This window comes from Schistocerca gregaria, chromosome 9 (genome assembly GCF_023897955.1).
Source record: "Schistocerca gregaria isolate iqSchGreg1 chromosome 9, iqSchGreg1.2, whole genome shotgun sequence".
NCBI classification, from domain to species: domain Eukaryota; kingdom Metazoa; phylum Arthropoda; class Insecta; order Orthoptera; family Acrididae; genus Schistocerca; species Schistocerca gregaria.
Window position 1 is genome coordinate 69,279,035 of NC_064928.1, and position 26,167 is coordinate 69,305,201.

The window sequence follows — 26,167 nt, forward strand, 5'->3', positions numbered from 1 at the left end:
ATATCGTCCAGATAATTTGCTGCAGTAGGGACCGACGCACAGTTTGTAGATATTACTGAAACAATGAAGGGGGCGGATGCACTCCCGAATGGCAGCCGTTTGAATCGATACAAACGAAGATGCGTGTTAACCACCAAATCGCGCTGGGATTCTTTGTCCACCGGTATTTGCAAGTACGCATCTGCTGGGTACAACTTCGAAAAATATTTACCCGGACACAGTTTGTCAAAAAGATCTTCCGGGCGGGGTAAAGGAAAAGTTGCAATCACTAGTTGTAGATTCACTGTTGCCTTGAAGTCCACACGAAGTCTCAACTTTCCGAAAAGTTTTGGCAAAATTACTAAGGGTGATGCCCAGAGAGAAGTCTGCACACGTTCAATTACACCTTGTGATTCCAAATCGTGTAATGTTTTTGCGACCTCATCACGCAATGCGTGGGGAACATTGCGCGCTCTGAAAAATTTCGGTTGCGCGTTTACTTTCAGTTCCAAATGTGCTTTATAGTTCTTAGCGCAACCAAGGCCCGGTGCAAAAATGTCTGCATAGACGAGAAATACTGTCTGAAAGCACCGTCTGGTTCATTGATAGGACCTGATTTACTATAGACAAGTTAAACAACTGAAATAAATCGAAACCAAACAAGTTCACTGCAGAAGAAGAACGAATGACGTGAAATGACACAAGTTTTGTTTGTCCTTTGTATGTTGCAAGCAGGCTGCACTGTCCTGACACAGGGATCTCTTGTTCTGAATAGCTAGTTAACTTAACATTTGCTGCACGCAACGGAGGTGTGTCCAGCAGTTTGTAAGTGTCTTGTTTGATCAGCGAAACTGCAGCTCTGGTATCGAGCTGGAATGGTATCACTTTGCCGTTAATGTCCAAGTCTACAAAAAGCTTATTGTCCTGCTGACGACAAGAGCGACTGTCTCGTGCAACGTGAACTGACACTGGTACATAATCACTCGCGACTTGACGGGAGTTCCGGCGATGTCGACGCACACTATTTGTGGGACGAACACAGTCACTGTTAGAGAGAGTGGCACTGCGCGGAGTGGAATGAACTACATGAATTTCCATGGGCGAAGTTTGGCGAGCCTGAGTAACCTTGGTTCGATTCCGATTCCGGCGCGAAGGAAAGGGCCTGGAACGGTTTTGAGCTTCCCATCTGAGCTTTTTCTGGCAAACCCTCTGAACATGTCCTTTTTTATTACAATAAAAGCAAATAGCTTGACGTGACGGGCAAATCTCACGCGAATGTTTAGTAGCACACCGCGGCCATGATTTGATCACTGCTTTAGCTTGCCTGCGCGGCACACGTGGCTGAGAGCCTGGCGGCAGCGGCGCGGCCGGGCGCGAGGGCTGTTTACCGCTCCGTGCAGCTCGCCCGGCGGGACGGTTAACCTGACACACTGCTGGCGAAGTTTCAAATGATTCCTGAGCAAAGTCAAGTGTGTCCTGCCGGTCCAATATGTCCATCATTTGTTGAAGGGAGGGATTTACTAGTTTCAAAATCTGTTCCCTTATACGAACATCAGAAACGTTCTGTGCAATTGCATCACGTACCATAGTATCTGAATAAGGGAGTCCACATTGACACTCAAAAGCACAATCACTAGTAAGGCCTTGCAAGGTTGCAACCCACTCCCGATTAGTCTGACCTGTCGTACGTTTTGTACGAAAGAAGGTATACCTTTTCGCAACTACATTGATTCTTTGAAATATGCATCTAATGCAGACAAAATTTCTTCGTAGGACAGAGTTGCGCCGTCGCGTCGGGGAAATAATTTGACTACCACACGGTACGTGTTCACGCCGACAGAAGACCAGAGATAAGGCTACCGCTCGTTACCTTGAATTCTATAAGCGGCGAGATGGAGTCAAAAATGCTGTGACCACTCCGTCCAGCTTTCCAGTGCAGCATCAAAAGGTCGAAAAGTGGGTGCAACAGCGTGTTGTGGCTGCGTTAGCGGTGAAGCGGCTGCTGCCGCATCGTTTTGCATCGCACGTTGACCCTGGACGAGCTGTCCAAGGGCATTCAGTAATGCCTGCGTCTGCTGATTCTGTAAGCGATAAAATTCGGACAGTATATCTGGAGATTGTGGCGAAGCCATTACACAAGTAAATCAGGGCAATGTAGATCAGAACAACTTTACTCTCGTCGCCAATGTTGTGGTTGGCAGGAGAGCCAACCCGTATAACTAAATGAGGCCGAAATGCACGCGTTTTAGCTCACGCAGGTTGGCGTGAGGTCTGGAACATGGCAAGGGAATTAGACTTGAGAAAAACGGACGTAGCTTAACTTTAATCCCTTAATGACGAACTTCGCTCTTGACATTACATGATTTACAATAGCAATAGAAACTGATCATGGCGCCTTGCTAGGTCGTAGCAAATAACGTAGCTGATGGCTATGCTAACTATCGTCTCGGCAAATGAGAGCGTAGAAGTCAGTGAACCATCGCTAGCAAAGTCGGCTATACAACTGGGGCGAGTGCTAGGAAGTCTCTCTAGACCTGCCGTGTGGCGTCGCTCGGTCTGCAATCACTGATAGTGGCGACACGCGGGTCCGACATATACTACCGGACCGCGGCCGATTTAAAGGCTACCACCTAGCAAGTGTGGTGTCTGGCGGTGACACCACAGAAATAACTTGCATTCTTGGAAATTTCAACAGCTTCTCGAACCTTTCTTCTATAAATGTTGTTTTCCTTCGCCAGAATATGTACGACATTTAAATCGATGTCAGAGCCACAGTACCTCATGATGTTCCGCTACTGCCGATTTTACATTTTGTTTTAGCCGCGTGTGCCGTTTGTTTTCGTTAAAGCTTTCTTTAACAGTTCTTCCCGTTTCGCCTATGTAGACTTTGCCGCATCCACATGACACTTGATAAACGCCTGCAATATGGAGACAATCAGGTCCATCGGTTTTCGACAGAAAAGAATCTTTTATTTTGCTTTGCTTAAAGAAAGATGTTCGGATACTATTTTTTTTAGAATTCTGCTTATGCCGCCAGTGAACCCAGAGACGAAAGGTAACCTAACGGAGTGAGAAGACGGTTCCTCGTCATTATTATTAGCGTGGTTAATATTCCGCCTAAAAGCTCTGTCCTCTTTAAAAACTTCAACTCCGATTCCAAATTGTCGCCATCACTGATACGGAAGGCACGTTGCAGGTTTTGTTCCAAAAATGAACGGCATAGAGACAGAAGTGATGACACTTTCTGCGGGACCTGACCATCATTTTGCAGGACAACGCTCAAGCACGTACAGCGCAAGCTGTTACTGATTTGTTTGATTGATCGGGCTGCTAAGTGCTATACCACCTACTGCACTCCCCTGACTTAAGCCCTAGTGAGTTCATCTCGATTTCTAAACTGAAGGAAACACTTGATGGTATTCGCTTCAGAACTGCTACAAATTCGTTTGGCAGTAGGCCGCGTCGCTCGAACTGTCAACACAACTGACATTGCCAAGAGTATCCTACGACTTACACATCGCTGGCAACAGGTTATACACAATGTTGGTGACTACTTTGAAGGTCAGCAAAACTTTGAAACAGGTATCTATTTTGTACGAGCTGTAAATAAATAGTTGCCTCTATTAAAGTTCCAATCCCCGCATTAAATATGCGCTCTGGTAAAAATATCGCATTTATTCAAGACTCAAACTATTAAGCTAAACAACTAATAAATGGGTGATGGTTACTATTCTTAATATCCTTCTAGGCTGAGTTATGAAATTACATTTGGAGACCCCGGCAGGATTGATCGTTAATTATGGAAGGGTCAGAGGGATCTTTCGATAGCGACATGCACGCACATCTGCGCCTGCTAAAAAAATAACCTAAGGACATAACACACATCCATGCCGGAGGCGGGATTCGAGCCTGCGACCGTAGCCGTCGCTCGGTTCCAGACTGTATCGTCTAGAACCGCTCGACCACCGCGGCCGGCTGTGCGCTTGTCATACAGATTCAAGGCAAATATAAGAGTAAAGAAGAAACCTCACCAGTATGCACGTGGTCAGCAAAAAGCCGACCACTTGGCTTCAGTACCCGAAACAAGTGAACAAGAATTCATCGATAAAAATAAACTGTTAATAATTGCACCGTGGACTAATTTGGAAGTTTTACGCCGAGAATAGTTATGACATGTAACGATTGTCACAATGCGCGAACAAGTGGTCGTCACAAACAAAAATTGTGCCTAAATTAAGCAAATTAGACAGGATGCACTACCGTGAGACACGACCTGCCAACGTAAGGTTTGTACATAAACAGTGGACTCTATTACGTTGGGCGCCACTTGTGACGTCATTGTCATCATTCGTTACATCATATACAAAGGAACTTACACACACACACACACACACACACACACATATATATATATATATATATATATGTCAATATATATATATATCAGCATGCTTATTTCTCTCAGAGATATTGTCTTTTCTTATCACTTTTAGTTACGTGCATAAGTAAATATGAAACGGGTTCTTGAAGGGCCTCATGTACCAACTTTGGATTTTGAACGTGATGACTAAAATATAGTTGCCGTTAACTGAATTGAATCTAATTTTGTTAATTTCTATTTATTGACTGCAAAGCAAGGCTTCAGAGAGTTTCGATTGTTGCCGTGGAGCGGCCAAGACAAAACTTACTGAACACATGGAATCTGTATAGTTTAAAAACATGAACTTAAACGTAAATTAATTATCTGTTGCAATTTTAAAAGGTTCGTACAACGAAATCTCTCGCATTTACAGTTACTGTCAACACCGAAAAATAAATTAATACTTCGGCGCGTAATGGCTTCTCGCAGCACAAATTACTGAAAAAATGCTTATGAAGAATAGTTAGCCACTGCGAGCATTTGAGGTGACAACTATTTCAAAGAAAACATTTTGTAATAATAACAAGTTTGTTTTAGCAATAAATACGAATAACTTACATAAAATATGAGTAACCGCTCAATGGCTGCCTTCCGTATAGCGAAACAAAACACTGTGTTCCATGAAATACGTCCTTCCTTCTCGGCCGTACAATTGCGTCTCTTTCGATCCTTTTTTATTTTCATAGAAATTAAATAAAGATGCTATCGCTGCATATCAGTTGTTTCTAGAATATTAACTATATCTTTTACCCTAATTATATTCATAAAATACGTGAACTACGATTTGCAACCGCTAAAAATGTCAATATTTATGTGACGTACCGTCACAATTTCTCATACTCGTTCTTACCACGTGCTTCGATAACAAAGACATTGGAAGCTAGATTAAGAACTGAAGTCAAAATTAACGAAGTTTCAGCAATATGTTCATTTACACTACACTGGTAACATCAACAACGAACTCAATCAGAATGAGATGAGAAGATTCATCACGCGTCCACATGTCTGAACAAAAATAGAGCATAACAGTAACTTGCATGTGTGACTAAGTGTAACTTCTTATATTGCTCCGAAACTAGCAAGAATAATTCCGTCTACCGCTCAACGAGCAATGAAACATCACAGCAAGACATTACTTTTGACTGGAGCAGAAATCTGCAAAAATAAGATATTGAATTAACTTTGAGTAGCCACATTCGCACGTAGTCAGTGTCAGCCGTCTTACGCCTCCCGGAACACTGCCGAGCGAACTGCTTTTGGAACCCACACGTCCCGTTCCTCACAGAGAGCTCCGTGTTGTGTGGTGCCAATCTGGACAAGAGGCTCGTCCAAGGCAGACGGAAACCTCTTTGCTGTGAAGGGCGCCTATAATTATCAAAAATCTTTGTGAGAGGTGAAGTGAAATAAAGATAACATACACTACTGGCCACTAAAATTGCTACTCCAAGAAAAAATGCAGATGATAAACAGGTATTCATTGGACAAATACATTATACTAGAACTAACATGTGATTACATTTTCATACAATTTGGGTGCATAGATCGTGAGAAATCAGTACCTAGAGCAACCACCTCTGGCCGTAATAACGACCTTGATACGCCTGGGCATTGAGTCAGAGCTCGGATGGCGTCTACAGGTACAGCTGCCCATGCAGCTTCAACACGATACCACAGTTCATCAGGAGTAATGACTGGCGTATTGTGACGAGCTAGTTGCTCGGCCACCATTGACCACACATTTTCAATTGGTGAGAGATATGGAGAATGTGCTGGCCAGGGCAGCAGTCGAACATTTTCTGTATCCAGAAAGGCCCGTACAGGACCTGCAACATGCGGTCGTGCATTATCCTGCTGAAATGTAGGGTTTCGAAGGGATCGAATGATGGGTAGAGCCACGGTTTGTAACACATCTGAAATGTAACGTCCACTGTTCAAAGTGCCGTCAATGCGAACAAGAGGTAACCGAGACGTGTAACCAATGGCACGCCATACCATCGCACCGGGCGATACGCCAGTATGGCGATGACGAATACACGCTTCCAATGTACGTCCGCCTTGATGTCGCCAAACACGGATGCAACCATCGTGTTGCTGTAAACAGAACCGGGATTCTTCCGAAAAATGGACGTCTTGCACCCAGGTTCGTGGTTGAGTACACCATCGTAGGCACTCCTGTCAGTGATGCAGCGTCAAGGGTAACCGCAGCCATGGTCTCCGAGCTGATAGGCCATGCTGCTGCAAACGTCGTCGAACTGTTCGTGCAGATGGTTGTTGTCCAGCAAACGTCCTTATCTGTTGAGTCAGGGATCGAGACGTGGCTGCACGATCCGTTACAGCCATGCGGATAAGATGCCTGTCGTCTCGACTGCTAGTGATACGATGCCGTTGGGATCCAGCACGGCGTTCCGTATTACATCTACATCTACATACATACTCCGCAAGCCACCTGACGGTGTGTGGCGGAGGGTACCCTGAGTACCTCTAACGGTTCTCCCTTCTATTCCAGTCTCGTATTGTTCGCGGAAAGAAGGATTGTCGGTATGCTTCTGTGTGGGCTCTAATCTCTCTGATTTTATCCTCATGGTCTCTTCGCGAGATATACGTAGGTGGGAGCAATATACTGCTTGACTCTTCGGTGAAGGTATGTTCTCGAAACTTTAACAAAGGCCCGTACCGATATACAGAGCGTCTCTCCTGCAGAGTCTTCCACTGGAGTTTATCTATCACCTCCGTAACGCTTTCGCGATTAATAAATGATCCTGTAACGAAGCGCGCTGCTCTCCGTTGGATATTCTCTATCACTTCAATCAACCCTATCTGGTACGGATCCTACACTGTTGAGCAGTATTCAAGCAGTGGGCGAACAAGCGTACTGTAACCTACTTCCTTTGTCGTCGGATTGCATTTCCTTAGGATTCTTCCAATGAATATCAGTCTGGCATCTGCTTTACCGACAATCAACTTTATATGATAATTCCATTTTAAATCACTCCTAATGCGTACTCCCAGATAATTTATGGAATTAACTGCTTCCAGTTGCTGACCTGCTATTTTGTAGCTAAATGATAAGGGACCTATTTTTCTATGTATTCGCAGCACATTACACATGTCTACATTGAGATTCAATTGCCATTCCCTGCACCATGCGGCAATTCGCTTCAGATCCTCTTGCATTTCAGTACAACTTTCCGTTGTTACAACCTCTCGGTATACCAGAGCATCATCCACAAAAAGCCTCAGTGAACTTCCGAAGTCACCCACAAGGTCAGTTATGTATAATGTGAATAGCAACGGTCCTACGACGCTCCCCTGCGGCACACCTGGAATCACTCTTACTTTGAAAGACTTCTCTCCATTGAGAATGACATGCTGCGTTCTGTTATCTAGGAACTCCTCAATCCAATCACACAATTGGTCTGATAGTCCGTATGCTCTTATTTTGTTCATTAAACGACTGTGGGGAACTGTGTCAAACGCCTTGCGGAAGTCAAGAAACACGACATCTACCTGTGAACCAGTGTCTATGGCCCCCTGAGTCTCGTGGACGAATAGCGCGAGCTGGGTTTCACACGACCGTCTTTTTCGAAACCCATGCTGATTCCTACAGAATAGATTTCTAGTCTCCAGACAAGTCATTATACTCGAACATAATACGTGTTCCAAAATTCTACAACTGATCGACGGTAGAGATATAGGTCTATAGTTCTTCACATCTGTTCGACGTCCCTTCTTGAAAACGGGGATGACCTGTGCCCTTTTCCAATCCTTTGGAACGCTTCGCTCTTCTAGAAACCTACAGTACACCGCTGCAAGAAGGGGGACAAGTTCCTTCGTTTACTCTGTATAAAATCGAACCGGTATCCCATCAGGTCCAGCGGCCTTTCCTCGTTCGAGCGATTTTAATTGTTTCTCTATCCCTCTGTCGTCTATTTCGGTATCTACCATTTTGTGATCTGTGCGACAATCTAGAGAAGCAACTACAGTGCAGTCTTCCTCTGTGAAACAGCTTTGGAAGAAGACATTTACTATTTCGGCCTTTAGTCTGTCATCCTCTGTTTCAGTACCATTTTGGCCACAGAGTGTCTGGACACTTTGTTTTGATCCACCTACCGCTTTGACATAGGACCAAAATTTCTTAGGATTTTCTGCCAAGTCAGTACACAGAACTTAACTTTCGAATTCACTGAACGCCTCTCGCATAGCCCTCCTCACACTAAATTTCGCTTCGCGTAATTTTTGTTTCTCTGCAACGCTTTGGCTATGTTTATGTTTGCTGTGAAGTTCCCTTTGCTTCCGCACCAGTTTTCTAACTCGGTTGTTGTACCACGGTGGCTCTTTTCCATCTCTTACGATCTTGCTTGGCACATACTCATCTAACGCATATTGTACGATGGGTTTGAACTTTGTCCACTGATCTTCAACACTATCTGTACTCGAGACAAAACTTTTGTGTTGAGCCATCAAGTACTCTTAATATCTCTATTTACGGCTGAAATCATCGATGCAGTAACCGCTTTATGATCGCTGATTCCCTGTTCTGCGTCAACTGATTCAAATATTTCGGGTCTGTTTGTCACCAGGAGGTCTAATATGTTATCGCCACGAGTCGGTTCTCTGTTTAACTGCTCAACATAGTTTTCAGATAAAGCACTTAAAAAAATTTCACTGTATTCTTTGTCCCTTCCACCCGTTATGAACATTTGAGTCTCCCAGTCTATATCCGGAAAATTGAAATCTCCACCCAGAACTATAACATGGTGGGGAAATCTACTCGAAATATTTTGCAAATTATCCTTCAGGTGTTCAGCCACAACAGCTGCTGAGCCTGGGGGCCTATAGACACATCCAATTACCATGTCTGAGCCAGCATTAACCGTGACCTTCGTCCAAATTATTTCACATTTCGGATCTCCGTCAATTTCCGTCGATACTATTGCACTTCTTATCGGTATAAACACGCCTCCCCCTTCACTGTCCAGCCTGTCTCTGCTGCATACATCCCAATATCTGAGTTTAGGATTTAATTACTGTTTACGTCTGGTTTTAGCCAACTTTCTGTCCCTAGTACTATATGGGCGTTGTGGCCGTTTATTAATGAGAGCAGTTCTGGGACCTTTCTATAGACGCTCCTGGAGTTTACTATTAGCACATCAATATTGTTATTCCCTGTTGCGTTTTGCCTACTACTAGCTTGCCGCGCCTCAGGAAGCGTCTTGTCGGGCCTAGGGAGGGAATTATCTAACCTAAAAACCCACATGTGCACTCCACACGTACTCCGCTACCCTTGTAGCCGCTTCCGGCGTGTAGTGCACGCCTGACCTATTCAGGGGGACCCTACATTTCTCCACCCGACAGCGGAGGTCGAGAAATTTGCACCCCAGCTCTCCGCAGAATCGTCTGAGCCTCTGGTTTAAGCCTTCCATTCGGCTCCAAACCAGAGGACCGCGATCGGTTCTGAACCCAGCGATTCCATATTGTGCTAACAGTCATTGCATCTTGACCAACGCGAGCAGCATTTTCGCGATACGATAAACCACAGTCGCGATGGGCTACAATCCGACCTTTATCAAAGTCGGAAACGTGATGCTACGCCTTTCACCAGGCAACGCCGGTCAACTGCTGTTTGTGTATGAGAAATGGGTTGGAAACTTTCCTCATGTCAGCACGTTGTGGATATCGGAACGGGCTCCAACCGTGTGTGAATGTTCTGAAAAGCTAATCATTTGCATATCACAGCATCTTCTTCCAGTCGGTTAAATTTCGCGTCTGTAGCACGTTATCTTCGTGGTGTAGCAATTTCATTGGCCAGTAGTGTACATTATGGCCACTAGAGGCACACGCAGATGCTCAGTCTTTTATTTATGTAGTTGACAGTTTGCGCCCAGATTTGAGGTGCCAGAATGATACGCAAAACCACGAAGAAGCTATTGTATGGACCGTTCAGTCTTTGTTACGTTATCTTCCAAAAAGACACATATTTCCCGTGCTGTCTTGACCTACCTCGACACAGAGGGTGCTGGATAGTCGATCAGGCCAGTGGGTTCTCCAGATACCCCATCTGGTCACTGTTCAGAGACAGGCCAGAGCGCCACCACTGGATGGCCATTATGAGTGCCGCACTCTAGCGGGAATACGTCAATCAGAATTGCACCGACATGTTTTATATATCATTGCCATTATTTCAGTCTGCCAATAAATCCCTATGACGCTCATATCGTTTGATACGTGTTGATGTCATAGAAAATGCCAATGATTTCAAATATGGAGTCACTACCAAGGGGTTCCTCCATCCTGTAAATCACGGATTTTGATGCGCTTCAAATATGTTGTAGAGGCACTGACCCTGGCTGTCCCACGTTTTAGCTACGGGTCATGGTTTTTGAGAAAAACCTATTTTGAAGTTCATTGCGCGATTTATATACCTGTAACTTTACTTATATTCCAAAAAAGTCAACGTAGCGCAGCGGAAACATTCACAGCTATTGCGCTGGAGGTTCCATGTTCTAATACTGCTTATGTACTTTCGTTCTGTTTTATTCTGGATCTTTTTTTTTCTTTTTTTCAAAATCGAATTTGTCAGTTTTATTTCAAAGAATATCAACAAACAGCGTAAGGTTTGCGAAATGATAAAGATGGACCCAGTTATTGATTTTTTCTGTCATACAATATTGTTCTTCTTGTGGTTGATATGGCCTTCAGTCCTGAGACTGGTTTGATGCAGCTCTCCATGCTACTCTATCTAGTGCAAGATTCATCATCTCCCAGTACTCACTGCAATGTATATCCTTCTGTATCTGCTTAGTGTATTCATCTCTTGGTCTCCCTCCACGCTGCGCTCCAATGAAAAATTTGTGATCCCCTGATGCCTCAAAACATGTCCTACCAACCGATCCCTTCTCCTAGTCAAGATGTGCTACAAATTTCTCTTCTACCTAATTCTATTTAATACTTCTTCACTAATTATGTGATCTACCCGTCTAATCTGAAGCATTCTTCTGTAGCACCACATTTCGAAAGCTTCTATTCTCTTTATGTCTTAACTATTTAATGTCCACGTTTCACTTCCATACATGGCTACACTTCAATAAATACTTTCAGAAACGATGTTCTGACAGTTAAATCTATACTCCAATTTAACAAATTTCTCTTCTTCAGAAACGCTTTCTTTGCCATGGTCAGTCTGCATGTTATATCCTCTCTACTTCGACCATCATCAGTTATTTTTCTCTTCAAATAGCAAAACTCCTTTACTATTTTAAGTGTCTCATTTCCTAATCTGATACCCTCAGCATCACCCAAGTTCATCTTATACCCTCCTTTCAAGGCACTGTCTATTCCGTTCAGCTGCTCTTTCAGGTCATTTGCTGTCTCTGACAGAATTACAATGTCATCGGTGAACCTCAAAGTTTTTATTTCTTCTCCATGGATTTTAATTCCTACTCCGAATTTTTCTTTTGTTTCCTTCACTGCTTCCTCAATATACAGATTGAATAACATCGAGGAGAGGCTACAACCCTGTCTCACTCCCTTCCCAACCACTGCCTTCCTCTCATACCCCTCGACTTTTGTAACTGCCATCTGGTTTCTGTACAAATTGCAAATAGCCTTTCGCTCCCTGTATTTCACCCCTGCCACCTTCAGAATTTGAAAGAGAGTATTCAAGTCAACATTGTCAAAAGCTTTCTCTAAGTCTACAAATGCTAGAAACTTAGGTTTGCCTTTTCTTAATTTATTTTCTAAGATAAGTCGTAGAGTCAGTATTACCTCACGTGTTATAACATTTCTACGGAATCCAAACTGATCTTCCCCGAGGTCTGCTTCTACCAGTTTTTCCATTCCTCTGTAAAGAATTCGCGTTAGTATTTTGCAGCTGTGGCTTATTAAACTGATAGTTTGGTAATTTTCACATCTGACAACACCTGCTTTCCTTGGGATTGGAATTATTATATTCTTCTTGAAAACTGAGGGTATTTCGCCTGTCTCATACATCTTGTTCACCATTTGGTAGAGTTTTGTCATGACTGGTTCTCCCAAGGCAGTCAGTAGATCTAACTGGGTTTCCATCTGAGCTCTTGATTTCATACAAGTGGTTCTCTTTTCTCCAAAGGTCTCTTTAATTTTCCTGTAGCAAGTATCTATCTTACCCCCTACAGTTATATGCCTCTACATCCTTACATTTGTCCTCTAGCGATCCCTGCTTAGCGATTTTGCAATTCCTGTCAATCTAATTTCCTTTTTGCCTGCTTCATTCACTGCATTTTCATAGTTTCTCCTTTCTTCAATTAAATTCAATATATCTTCTGTTATCCAGGGATTTCTATTAGCCCTCGTCTTTTTACCTATTTGATCCTCTGCTGCGTTCACTATTTCATCTTTCAAAGCTACCCATTCTTCTTCTACTGTATGTCTTTCCCCCACCCCTGTCAATCGTTGCCTAATGTTCTCCAAGAAACTCTATACAACCTCTGGCTCTGTCAGTTTATCCAGATCCTATCTCCTTAAATTCCCACCTTTTTGCAGTTTCTTCAGTATTAATCTACAGTTCATAACCAATAGATCGTGGTCAGAGTCCACATCTGCCTCTGGAAATGTCTTACAATTTAAAACCTGGTACCTAAGTCTCTGTCTTACCATTATATAACCTATCTGAAACCCTGGAATATCTCCAGGCCTCTTCCATGTGACCAACATTCTTTTATGATTCTTGAACCAAGTGTTAGCTATGATTAAGTTGTGCTCTGTTCAAAATTCTACCAGGCGGCTTCCTCTTTCATTTCTTAGCCCCAATCCATATTCACCTACTACGTCTCCTTCTCTCCATTTTCCTACTACCGAATTCCACCCATGACTATTAAATTTTTGTCTCCCTTCACTATGTGAATAATTTCTTTTATCTCATCATATATTTCATCAATCTCTTCGTCATCTGCGTAGCTAGTTGGCATCTAAACTTGTACTACTGTGGTAGGCTTGGACTTCGTGTCTATCTTGGTCACTATAATGCGTTCACTATGCTGTTTGTAGTAGCTTACCCGCTCTCGTATTTTTTTTATTCATTATTGTACCTACTCCTGCATTACCACTATTTGATTTTGTATTTAGAACCCTGTATTCACGTGACCAGAAGTCTCGTATTTTTTTAATTCATTATTGTACCTACTCCTGCATTACCACTATTTGATTTTGTATTTAGAACCCTGTATTCACGTGACCAGAAGTCTTGTTCCTCCTGCCACCGAACTTCACTAATTCCGACTATATCTAACTTCAGCCTATCCATTTCCCTTTTTAAATTTCCTAACTTACCTGTCCGATTAAGGGATCTGACATTCCACGCTGCGATCCGTAGAACGCCAGTTTTCTTTCTCCTGATAACGACATCCTCGTGAGTAGTCCCTGCCCGGAGATCCGAATGGGGGACTATTTTACCTCCGGAATATTTTACCCAAGAGGACGCCATCATCTTTTAACCATACAGTAAAGCTGCATACCCTCGGGAAAAATTACGACCGTAGTTTCCCCTTGCTTTCAGCCGTTCGCAGTACCAGCACAGCAAGGCCGTTTTGGTTATTGTTACAGGGCCAGATCAGTCAATCATCCAGACTGTTGCCCCTGCAACTACTGAAAAGGCTGCTGCCTCTCTTCAGGAACCACACGTTTGTCTGGCCTCTCAACAGATACCCCTCCGTTGTGGTTGCGCCTGCGGTACGGCTATCTGTATCGCTGAGACACGCAAGCTTCCCCACCAACGGCAAGGTCCATGCTTCATGTTCATATTACAAAATCTTATTTTTCATCACCCACATTGCATGTAGTGCCAGAACAATATTCTGGATGATACTCATCATAGAAACAACCGAAGCGCCACGCACATTTTATGAAAGCAACCGTCTTATAGGCGCACGGTTTCTACAATAGCGATACCGGGAAACACAATTATTTTGCATTAAAAAATATTTCTCTTTCATCAGCTAATTTCTATGCGAACCATGCGTATCTGATCGTCCTTTCAAAATTAGGTGCGCTGATCTGATGTAGGATTAGCGAATGTAATTTTATCGAATCTTCCCTAGAAGCGATCTCTCTACTGTCTTTCATCAAGTCGGGAGCATTGTGAATAATTTTCGTGAAGATTTTCACCTGTCGGTAAAAATAAAAATCGCAGGGCTGGCAATTAGGAGTGCACTTTGGTGGGACCACTTTTAGGCTGCAGGTGCTCGCTTTCCTCTCAAGAGAGAATATTTGATCGTATGAAGTCGAAGCGGTTTGCCCTCTCCACGAATGGATACTGTACAAAAAATTATTCTGTCCCACGTACGGAAGAATTACAGAACGCAGAAATTCTTCGTGCACCAGTTTCGTGACCTTACCGGATTTAGTGCAGGACACGACTACATTTCTATATTTCCCGGTTAATTCGTTTACTCGTTTTTGATATTTAGGACCAAATTTTCCAGACGGAACTTTCATAGATTAAAAAAAACATGTGGGAGCAGGAATCGAACACCGTATCTCCAAGGCGGTAGCCGTGAACCTTTACCGCTGCGCTACGCTGACTTGCTCCGAATATGTGTAATGTTCGGGTATACAAAGCACGCAATGAACTTCAAAATCGATTTTCTCAAAAACCACCGGCTGTCGCTAAAAACCGAATAACCAGGTACTCAGTGTAGGTGCCTCTACAACATATTTGAAGAACATCAAAATCTGTGGACCTAGGCGTTGTATTGATGGGCGATAATGCTCGACCTCATAGAGGACGAGGTTCTTTGGAAACGGAACTTATTGCACGCATGGCGAGGCCTGCTCGCTCTCCCGACTTCAAACTCATAGAGCATGTCTGGGATGCACTAGGGAGACGGCTTGCATCGCGTCAGCATCCACCAACCAGTCTCCAAGACCGCGAGAAGCTTTGCACGCAGAATGGGCGTTACTGTCTGAATAGGAGGCTGATGACGTCACTCACAGCACGCCCCATCGCTGTCACGCCTGTATTGATGCCAGAGGTGGTCACACCCCATACTGAGCACACTAACCAGTTCTCAGAATATGTGTGCAAATCTGTCAAGTTGGAATAAACGAAGAACATTTTGGTCTACCGCTACGCATGCTCTAGTTTCCGTTCTCAAATTTTTGCATTTTTTCTACTTTGCTATCACCTGTTTATCCTGTTTTGTGGCAAACTAAATGCCACCCCAAAATTTCCTTTTGCTGCTTTGATTGTGGACACCAGTGTATTATTACTATTGAAGTAGATGTGTAGTCTTTCCATTTTATCACGTGTGTGTTCATCAAGAGCGAATAAACTTTGGTTTAATTTGGAGTAAGCCAATTCAATTCAGTAGATGGTTGACTCCCTCCAGCTAATAACCCTTAATTAATTTGTAAGAATCGACAGCCATGACACACTGGCGAGGACCAAATCTTTCCGATTAATAAGTCCGTTACGTGACAGATCCATTTCTGTGTCTCATTATCATTTCATTTCTAGGTTGGTGCAACTGTGACAGATTATTAAGACTACCGGAGCGTTGGTAAACTCGAGCCGGCTATCCACAAAGTAGACAACGTTTGGGTATCAAAAAAGTACAGGAAAATATTTTTTTTCATTTGAAACCGACACTTAAACACTACTTTTGAACATAGCCTCCAATCAAATTTAGGCTCATATGAAAGCGGCGAATGGGCTTGGAAATTCGCTTGTCACAAAACTCTGCGACCTGGACTTCAATCAGTCACGCAACGTCCCGCAGTTCTGCGTTATCGTCAAAGCGCCGCTTCACCATCTACATCTACATCTGCATCCATACTCCGCAAGCCACCTGACGGTGTGTGGCGGAGGGTACCCTAGTACCTCTATCGGTTCTCCCTTCTATTCCAGTCTCGTATTGTACGTGGAAAGCAGGATTGTCGGTATGCTTCTGTGTGAGCTCTAATCTCCCTGATTTTATCCTCATGGTCTCTTCGCGAGATATACGTAGGAGGGAGCAAAATACTGCTTGACTCTTCGGTGAAGGTATGTTCTCGAAACTTTAACAAAAGCCCGTACCGAGCTACTGAGCGTCTCTCCTGCAGAGTCTTCCACTGGAGTTTATCTATCATCTCCGTAACGCTTTCGCAATTACTAAATGATCCTGTAACGAAGCGCGCTGCTCTCCGTTGGATCTTCTCTATCTCTTCTATCAACCCTACCTGGTGCGGATCCCACACTGCTGAGCAGTATTCAAGCATTGGGCGAACAAGCGTACTGTATCCTACTTCCTTTGTTGTCGGATTGCATTTCCTTAGGATTCTTCCAATGAATCTCAGTCTGGCATCTGCTTTACCGACGATCAACTTTATATGATCATTCCATTTTAAATCACTCCTAATGCGTACTCCCAGATAATTTATGGAATTAACTGCTTCCAGTTGCTGACCTGCTATTTTGTAGCTAAATGATAAGGGACCTATCTTTCTATGTATTCGCAGCACATTACACATGTCTACATTGAGATTCAATTGCCATTCCCTGCACCATGTGGCAATTCGCTTCAGATCCTCCTGCATTTCAGTACAATTTTCCATTGTTGCAACCTCTCGATACACCACAGCATCATCTGCTAAAAGCCTCAGTGAACTTCCGATGTCTTCCACCAGGTCTTCGTCGTTGGAAAGAGATGTTAGTCACCGTGTGCAAGATCCAGACTGTATGGTGGATGAGGAAAAAACCTCCCACTTGAAAGCAAAGAGTGCTTCTCGAGTCCGACTTTTATTGTGTGGTCGAATGTTGTCTTACAAGAACAAATGGTTTGATCTCAACTTTACTCTTGTTCTGAATTGGTCTTCTTAACTTTTCCAAAGTTCGACAGTACGTGGCAGAGTTTATTGTTGTGCCACACTCAAGAAAATCGACAAGTAGCTCACCTTACCTTGTCTCAAAAAACAGTCGCCATAATTTTCCTAGAAATCTACGTATGCAAGCATTTTCTTGGTTTTTTTTTTGGGGGGGGGGGGGGGAATTATTGTACCTGTAACACCAAAAACGTAGATAAAATACCTTCTGTAGCATCCAATAATTTTCGCCGTTTAATATCCGTTAATCACTTGTATATATTGCTAATTCTGAATCTGCACGCTTTATTACGGAAACTACACTTAATATGTAAAGGATGTTAGAGTGTTCTTATTTATTTATTGATTGTAATTACAACGAAAATATTGTAAATCGGAGGGTAATAGTCAAGGGAACTTTAATGTATCGATTGCAACGACGAAATGGCAGTTGCTGTGCCGTTGTTTATCTTTGCACATGGAGGCTGTCTGTCACGATGCGAGCATAGAGTAAGCAGAGCAGCTTGAGTGATGAAAGAGCGCGGAAGTGTTTGTTGGGCGCTCCTGCAGACGCGGTGTGCAGCTGTGATCGTTCCGCTGTAGGCACACCTACTTTGTTAACCCACGAGTATTGAGAGCCCCGTCGGAAAGCACAGGCGGAGAAATTCTAACTATTGCCTGTCCCATAATCAGCAGTGGCTCTGGAGACGACTTGTGGTACTCAACCGGCAGCAACAACAGCAGTCGCTTAGCACTGTCGTCGGCTGCACTCTTCTTCGTCCGCACAGTTCTTGTTGTGTTCTTCAGTCCAGAGACTGTTTTGATGCTGCTCTCCACGCTGCTCCATCCTGTGCATGCCTCTTCATCTCCGAATAACTATTACGTCCTACATCCTTCTGCACCTGCTTAGTATATTCATCTCTTGGTCTCCCTCTACGATTTTTACCCTCCAATGCTGAATTGGTGACCCCTTGATGTTCTACGAACCGCTCATTAGTTACGTGATCTACCCACCTAATCTTCAGCATTCTTCTGTAAGACCACATTTCGAAAGCTTATATTCTCTTCTTGTCTAAACTAATTATCATCCATGTTTCACTTCTGTATATGGCTAACCTCCTCACAAATACTTTCAGAAAAGACTGACGCTTTAATCTATACTCGATGATAACAAATTTCTCTCAATCAGAAACCCTTTCCTTGCCATAGCCACCGAGCGAGGTGGCGCAGTGGTTAGCACACTGGACTCGCATTCGGGAGGACGACGGTTCAACCCTACATCGGGTCATCCTGATTTAGGTTTTCCGTGATTTCCCTACATCGCTTCAGGCAAATACCAGAATGGTTCCTTTGAAAGGACACGGCCGACTTCCTTCCCGAATCCGATGAGACCGATGACCTCGCAATTTGGTCTCCCCCCAAATCAACACAACCCTTGCCATAGCCAGTCTACATTTTATATCCTCCCTCCTTCGACAATCATCAGTTATTTTGCTTCCCAAATAGCAAAACTCATTTACTATTTTAATGTCTCATTTCCTACGCTAATTCCCTCAGCTTTTGTTGATGTTCATATATCCTCCTTTCAAGCCGCTATCCCTTCTGTTCAGCTGCTCTTCCCGGTCCTTTGCTGGCTCTGACAGAATTACAATGTCATCGGCAAACCTCAAAGTTTTTGTTTTTCTTCTCCATGGATTTTAATTCCTGCCCCAGATTTTTCTTTTGATTCCTTTACTGGTTGCCGTTAAGTGACAAAATATAACTAATATTGTGGAGCCATTGCCCAGTATCATTTCATTCACAAACTTTAATAATTTTTGTCAATAGTAACCTGCAATGATTAAGACTTGTAGAGTACCTATGTTGTCATTGTGCTGAAACATTAGTACCAAGCAGGGTCCCTTCACTTTCCGTGCAATCACAGAGTCGTAAAAATATGAAAAATGATTTACTGCTTACTACCAGGTTTTTTTTTGTGCTAATGACGAGTTTCAGTTAAAATTTTCTGCCTCAGTTACTGTTAATTTTTGTCTAGCATAAGATAGGCTCAACGAACTTATAGTTTTGAGTATTAACTTCACTCACTTAAAATAACGTAAAATTTCAATGGCAAAACTAATAAATAAAGATGCAGCACAAATTAAGAGTGCACAATTTCAATTAGTCTGTATTTAGCTTAGTAAGAGACTTCTGCTGGCGTGGTAAGTACCGTATTGTTGTTTGTTAAAAGCATATCAGTTGCTCATTTGCTTATAGTAAATTGGGTTCAATCTTTCAGTAATTAAAAGTAAATTGTCTGCCTTTTTCCAAATGTACGTTATGCTTAGGCTACCGAAAGTCATTTTTTCATAATAGAGGTTGAGTTACAGTCAGTCATTTATTTAATGAGCAACTTTATTTAACTTAGCTTTCAAAATTTAGTATTTCAGATTAAGTAACTCAGTGCTTTCTGCTTCATTTATTTTCTCGGGGACTGTTGTGCTGTGACAACCTTCTGTTACCGCGCCAGTGATTATCTACTTGGTCTTTTTTTTTGCCATTACCTTTCTTAAGATCCTGGATATTCACTGCCCTGGTATGCTGGCGACCTTTTATCATCCCTTTTTTCATAATCAGTATTTTTGTATTATCAGTATTTTATGTATTAAATACATTACGTGGTACCGTTTTCCACACTGTGTGCTTCGTGAGCGATTGCACTAAATTCCACCAATTTCAAAACTATCAATGTTTCGTTTAGGTTTAGAATAGAGTCTTCCTTGAGGAGGGTCTGTTGTACACTTTCCTCCTACTAACCAGCATTATTTCCCTTCGGCAACGATAGCCTTACTCACTGTAAAACGTCAATAGGCATACGTGACCACTGTCACTTATATCGCAGTCCAGCAGGCCGATTAGGAAGGGGGACGTTACGTGCCCCTTCTGCATAGACTGAAATCCGGTCTCGCAGTTGACATGTTTGACCCAAGACTCGTCTACAGTTACTATTCGATCACGCAATGCGTCACGATCTTTAACGAAATAATCCATAAATGTCAATGATGCGGCCATTCGTAAGTTCTCGTGGTCTCTCTCAATAGTTTTATACCAATCTTGCACAAAATTTGCGGTAGTCTACTCCTGCGCGGTGTTGACAGATGTGAAAATTACCGAACTATCACTTTAATGAGTCACAGCCGGGAGTAGGTATTAAAATCCATGAAGAAGAAATAAAAACTTTCAGGTTGGCCGATGACGTTGTAATTCGTCAGAGACAGCAAAGAACTTGGAAGAGCAGTTGTACGAAATGGACAGGGTCTTGAAGGGAGGATATAAGGTGTACATCAACAAAAGCAAAACGAGGATAATCGAATGTAGTCGAATTAAGTCGGGTGATGCTGAGGGAATTACATTAGGAAATGAGACACTTAAAGTAGTAGACGAGTTTTGCTATTTGGGGAGCAAAATAACTGATGATGGTAGAAGTAGAGAGGATGTAAAATGTAGACTGGCAATGGCAAGGAAAGCGTTTCTGAAGAAGAGAAATTTGTTAACATCGAGTATAGATTTAAGTGTCAGGAAGTCGTTTCTGAAAGTATTTGTATGGAGTGTAGCCATTTACGGAAGTGAAACATGGACGATAAGTAGCTTGGACAAGAAGAGAATAGAAGCTTTAGAAATGTGGTGCTACAGAAGAATGCTGAAGATTAGATGGGTAGATCACATAACTAATGAGGAGGTATTGAATAGAATGGGGGAGAAGAGGAGTTTGTGGCACAACTTGGCTAGAAGAAGGGATCGGTTGGTAGGACATGTTCTGAGGCATCAAGGGATCACCAATCTAGTATTGGAGGGCAGTGTGGAGGGTAAAAGTCGTAGAGGGAGACCAAGAGACGAATACAGTAAGCAGATACAGCAGGATGTAGGCTGCAGTAGGTACTGCGAGATGAAGAAGCTTGCACAGGATAGAGTAGCATGGAGAGCTGCATTGACTTTTGCGACCAGTTCATCGGTCATATTGCTTGGTCGACCACCTCGCTCTTCATCATTAACATACGTTCGGCCACTTTTAAACTTAATTCAACACTAGCGCGCTCCACCTTCACTGATTACGTTATTTCCATTCACTTCACACGATTTCCACTCAATTCCAGTACGTTTATGGTTTTTTCACAGCATAAACGTATTATTGAATGACATTATCAGTTGCGGAACATATTTACATTGAGGAGACAAAATCCTGCGATATCTCCTAATATCGTGTCGGACTGTGTTTTGCCTGACGTAGTGCGGCGAACCCACGTGGCGTTGACTCAACAAGTCGATGAGAGACACCTGCAGAAATACTGAGCCTTGCTGCCTGTATAATCGTCCATAATTGTGAAAATGTTGACGGTGGAGGATTTAGTGCAGCAACTGACCTCCCGAGTGTGTCGCAAAAATGTTCGATGGGATTCATGATGAGCGATCTGCGTGGCCAAACCATTCGCTCAGATTGTCCTGAATGTTCCTGAAACCAGTCGCAAACAGTTGTGGCCCAGTGACATGCTACATTGTCATCCATAAAAATTCCATCGTTGTTTGGGAACATGAAGTCCATGAATGCCTGAAAATAGTCTCCAATGAGCCAAACGTAGCAATTTCCAGTGAATGATCGGGTCAGTTAGACCAGAGGCTCCAATCCATTCCACGTGAACACAGTCAACACTATTATGGAGCCACCACCAGCTTGCCATGTTGACATCTGGTTCTATGGCTTCGTGGGCTCTGTCTGTGCCATACTCGAACCCTACCGTCAACTCTTACCAATTGAAATCGGCGTCATCTGTCCAGACCCAGTTTTACAGTTGTCTAGGGTCCAACTGATATGGTCACAAGTACAGGAGAGGCACCGCAGGCGATGTCGTGCTGTTAGCGAAGGGACTCACGTCGGTCATCTGCTGCCATAGCCTATTAACGACGAGTGATACGTTGGTCGTTTGTCCCACACTAATTTCTACTGTTATTTCACGCAGTGTTGGTAGTTTGTTAGCTCTGGCAACTATACGCATATGCTGCTGCTATCAGTCACTGTTGTCCATGCTGAGAGGTAATGCCCGAATTTTGGAATGACCCATGCGGGTAGCTGTAGCTACGATTCCGCGTTCAATTTCTCAATGTCCTCCTTCAATGGTTCAAATGGCTCAAATGGCTCTGAGCACTATGGGACTTAACATCTGTGGTCATCAGTCCCCTAGAACTTAGAACTACTTAAACCTAACTAACCTAAGGACATCACAAACATCCATGCCCGAGGCAGGATTCGAACCTGCGACCGTAGCAGTCACGCGGTTCCGGGCTGAGCGCCTAGAACCGTGAGACCACCGCGGTCGGCCCTCCATCAATCCTACCTCGTAAGGATCCCACACCGAGCAGCAATATTCCAGCAGAGGACGGACAAGTGTAATGTAGGCTGTCTCTTAAGTAGGTTTGTCGCATCTTCTAAGTGTTCTGTGAACAAAGCGCAGTCTTTTATTTCGCCTTCCCGACAGTGTTATCTATGTAGTCTTTACACCTTCAGTTGCTCATACTTGTAATTCCTAGTTATTTAGTCGAATTGACCGTCCTTAGATTTGTGCGATTTATCGCATACCCAAAATTCATCAGATTTCTTTTAGTACCCATGTGGATGACCTCGCACTTTTCTTTGTTTAGCGCCAATTGCCACTTTTCGCACCATACCGAAATTCTCTCTAGATCATTTTGTAATTGGAATTGATCGTCTGATGATTTTACTAGACGGTAAATTACAGAGTCATCTGCACACACTATAAGGGGGCTGCTCAGATCATCACCTAGATCATTTATATAAATCAGGAACAGCAGAGGGCCTATGACACTGCCTTGCGGAACGCCAGATATGATCTCTGTTCTACTCGATGATTTACCGTCCATCACTACGAACTGTGACCTCTCTGAGAGGAAATCACAAATCCAGTCACACAACTGAGACGATACTCCATATACACGGAAATTGATTAACAGTCGCTTGTGAGGAACGGTATCAAAAGCCTTCTGGAAATCTAGGAATATGGAATCGATCTGAGATCCCTTGTCGACAGCACTCATTACTTCATGGGAATAAATAGCTAGCTGTGTTGCACAAGAACGTTATCACTACGAATCCGTGTCGGTTATGTATCAGTAAGTCATTTTCTTCAAGGTGATTCATAATGTTCGGATACAGTGTATGTTCCAAAATCTTACTGCAGGTTGAGGTCAGTGATATGGGTCTGTAATTCGATGGGTTACTCCTGTTTCCTTTCTTGAATATTGGTATGTCCTGTGCTACTTTACAGTCTTTAGGAACAGACCGTTCGTCGAGTGAGCGGTTGTAAATGATTGCTAGGAAAGGCGCTATTGTGACTGCATACTGTGAAAGGAACCTGATTGGTATACTATCTGGACCGGAAGACTTCCATTCTGAAGTGATTTGAGTTGTCTCGCAACACCTAAGATATCTACTTTTACGTCGTTCATGCTAACAGTGTACCTCAGTGTAAAACATTTACTGTGAAGTAATTGGAAACGACAGAATCCTCACGTAGGCATGGCTGGATGCCGGCTGAAACGACAAACGCTCAGACAACAATATGGTAATGCTAAAATTGGCACACTGAAGAAATGCAGATGGTAAACGGGTATTCAATAAACCAATATATTATACTAGAACTGACATGTGATTACATTTTCGCGCAATTTGGGTGCATACATTCTGGATGGCGTGTACAGGTACAGCTGTCATGCAGCTTCAACACGATATCACAGTTCATCAAGAGCAGTGATTGGCGTATTGTGACGAGCCAGTTGCTCGGCCACGTTTTCACTTGGTGAGAGATCTGGAGAATGTGCTGGCCAGGGCAGAAGTCGAATATTTTCTGTATCCAAAAAGGCCCGTACAGGGCCTGCAACATGCGGTCGTGCATTATCCTGCTGAAATGCAGGATTTCGCAGGGATCGAATTAAGGGTAGAGCCACGGGTCGTAACACATCCGAAATATAACGTCCACTGTTCAAAGTGCCGTCAATGCGAACAAGAGGTGACCGAGACTTGTAACCAATGAGACCCCATACCATCACGCCGGGTGATACGCCAGTATGGCGATGATGAATACACGCTTCCAATGTGCTTTCCCCGCGATGTCGCCAAACACGGATGCAACCATCGTGTTGCTGTAAACAGAACCGGGATTCTTCCGAAAAATGGACGTCTTGCACCCAGGTTCCTGGTTGAGTACACCATCGTAGGCACTCCTGTCAGTGATGCAGCGTCAAGGGTAACCACAGCCATGGTCTCCGAGCTGATAGGCCATGCTGCTGCAAACGTCGTCGAACTGTTCGTGCAGATGGTTGTTGTCCAGCAAACCTCCTCATCTGTTGAGTCAGGGATCGAGACGTGGCTGCACGATTCGTCACAGCCATGCGGATAAGATGCCTGTCATCTCGACTGCTAGTGATACGAGGCCGTTGGGATCCAGCACGGCGTTCCGTATTACCCTCCTGAACCCACCGATTCCATATTCTGCTAACAATCAATGGATCTCGACCAACGCGAGCACTAATGTCGCGATACGATAAACCGCAATTGCGGTAGGCTACAATCCGACGTTTATCAAAGTCGGAAACGTGATGCTACGCCTTTCACCAGGCAACGCCGGTCAACTGCTGTTTGTGTATGAGAAATTGGTTGGAAACTTTCCTCATCTTCTAAACATTCATGGTGGTGTCTGTTTGTTCTATATCGTGTCTCCCTACCACTTTCGCGCAACGACGCTCTGAGCGTGTTTTTTAGGGAATTAACTAGTTTGAACCTGGGACCTGTTGCTGGTAAGGAGACGCCAGACCACACATGACATGTAGAATTCAGAAGAGTTCAGTGAGACTAGCGATGATATAACCAAATACTAAATGATCTCAGCTTCAGCTCCACTGCACTCCCTGTAAAAGAATCTTAATACTAACTAAATTTAGTGGAAAGGGTTCAAGGCTTTCCTATTTTTAGTTAGCTGGTAAAATAACGTCGAAAAGCAGTTAAGTTTACCATTGGAAATTTTATTCTACTCACAAAACATCGTTTATAAATTTCACTATTGATAAAAGGAAATGTTTTAATACAGGATGGTAAAAACCAACTGCGTTCAACAAAAATGTGAACGAATATTCCCTAAATGGGTTTCCAAGTTCTACAATCGATCGAAGGATGACCTATGCCATATCACATATATAATCTAGGTTAAATTTAAGTTTCACAACAGAGAAAACTATCAAAATGGTCTACAGTGACCCTCGATTATCTTTAATTACTTATCTAACTTGTCGTAAATTACAGTGGCTGATGTGGCTTCTCAATAACTATATAAAGGAAAAATCATCGCGTTTCAGATCTGTTCTTCAAGTGGCAAATGTGAACACCATGAGTTTTAATTAACGATCGATACTAGTATTACGGAAAAAAGGGGTGTAACAGATGAGTCTTCTGCAGTTCTGAGTGAAGCCTTATGCGCTCAAAAATGCGGCATCGCGTGCGTTCATTACCTTGTCGGTGTTTAGGCAGCGTCAGGGCGGCAGCGGCCGGCGCAGCAGCCATCCAGCTCGCCGTCTCGGAACCAACTCTCCTCTAACTTCTCCTTTCTACAATTTACCGAAGTTAGTTTAAAAAAACTATCTGGCTATGTTTTCATCTGACCAATCAGGGTCTCAATGTTAACCTTAAGCTCCGCCTACAAAAATTCTGTCTATCCAATGAGAAACGTTATACTTTTCGTGGTGGGGCAATGTTTTTAAAGTTTGCAACGTAATAGAGACGCTAAAAAGTCTCAAGCTAAAACGTGCGGGTGGTGTGGTCCTTTTAGCGTTATCGTAAGATCTATACTGTTCTTCTGGAGAGCTGTAGCTTTTAACATGGGCTGGGGGGTGGTCCTTGACGTACCTGAGACG

At 43.3% G+C, this 26,167-nt stretch overlaps 1 protein-coding gene across 1 annotated transcript in view; it reads left to right on the forward strand.

Moving 5' to 3' along the window:
* LOC126291637 (juvenile hormone esterase-like) overlaps nt 1-26,167 on the forward strand; it is a 156,306-nt gene that overhangs the window by 34,487 nt on the left and 95,652 nt on the right. The window lies entirely within an intron of this gene.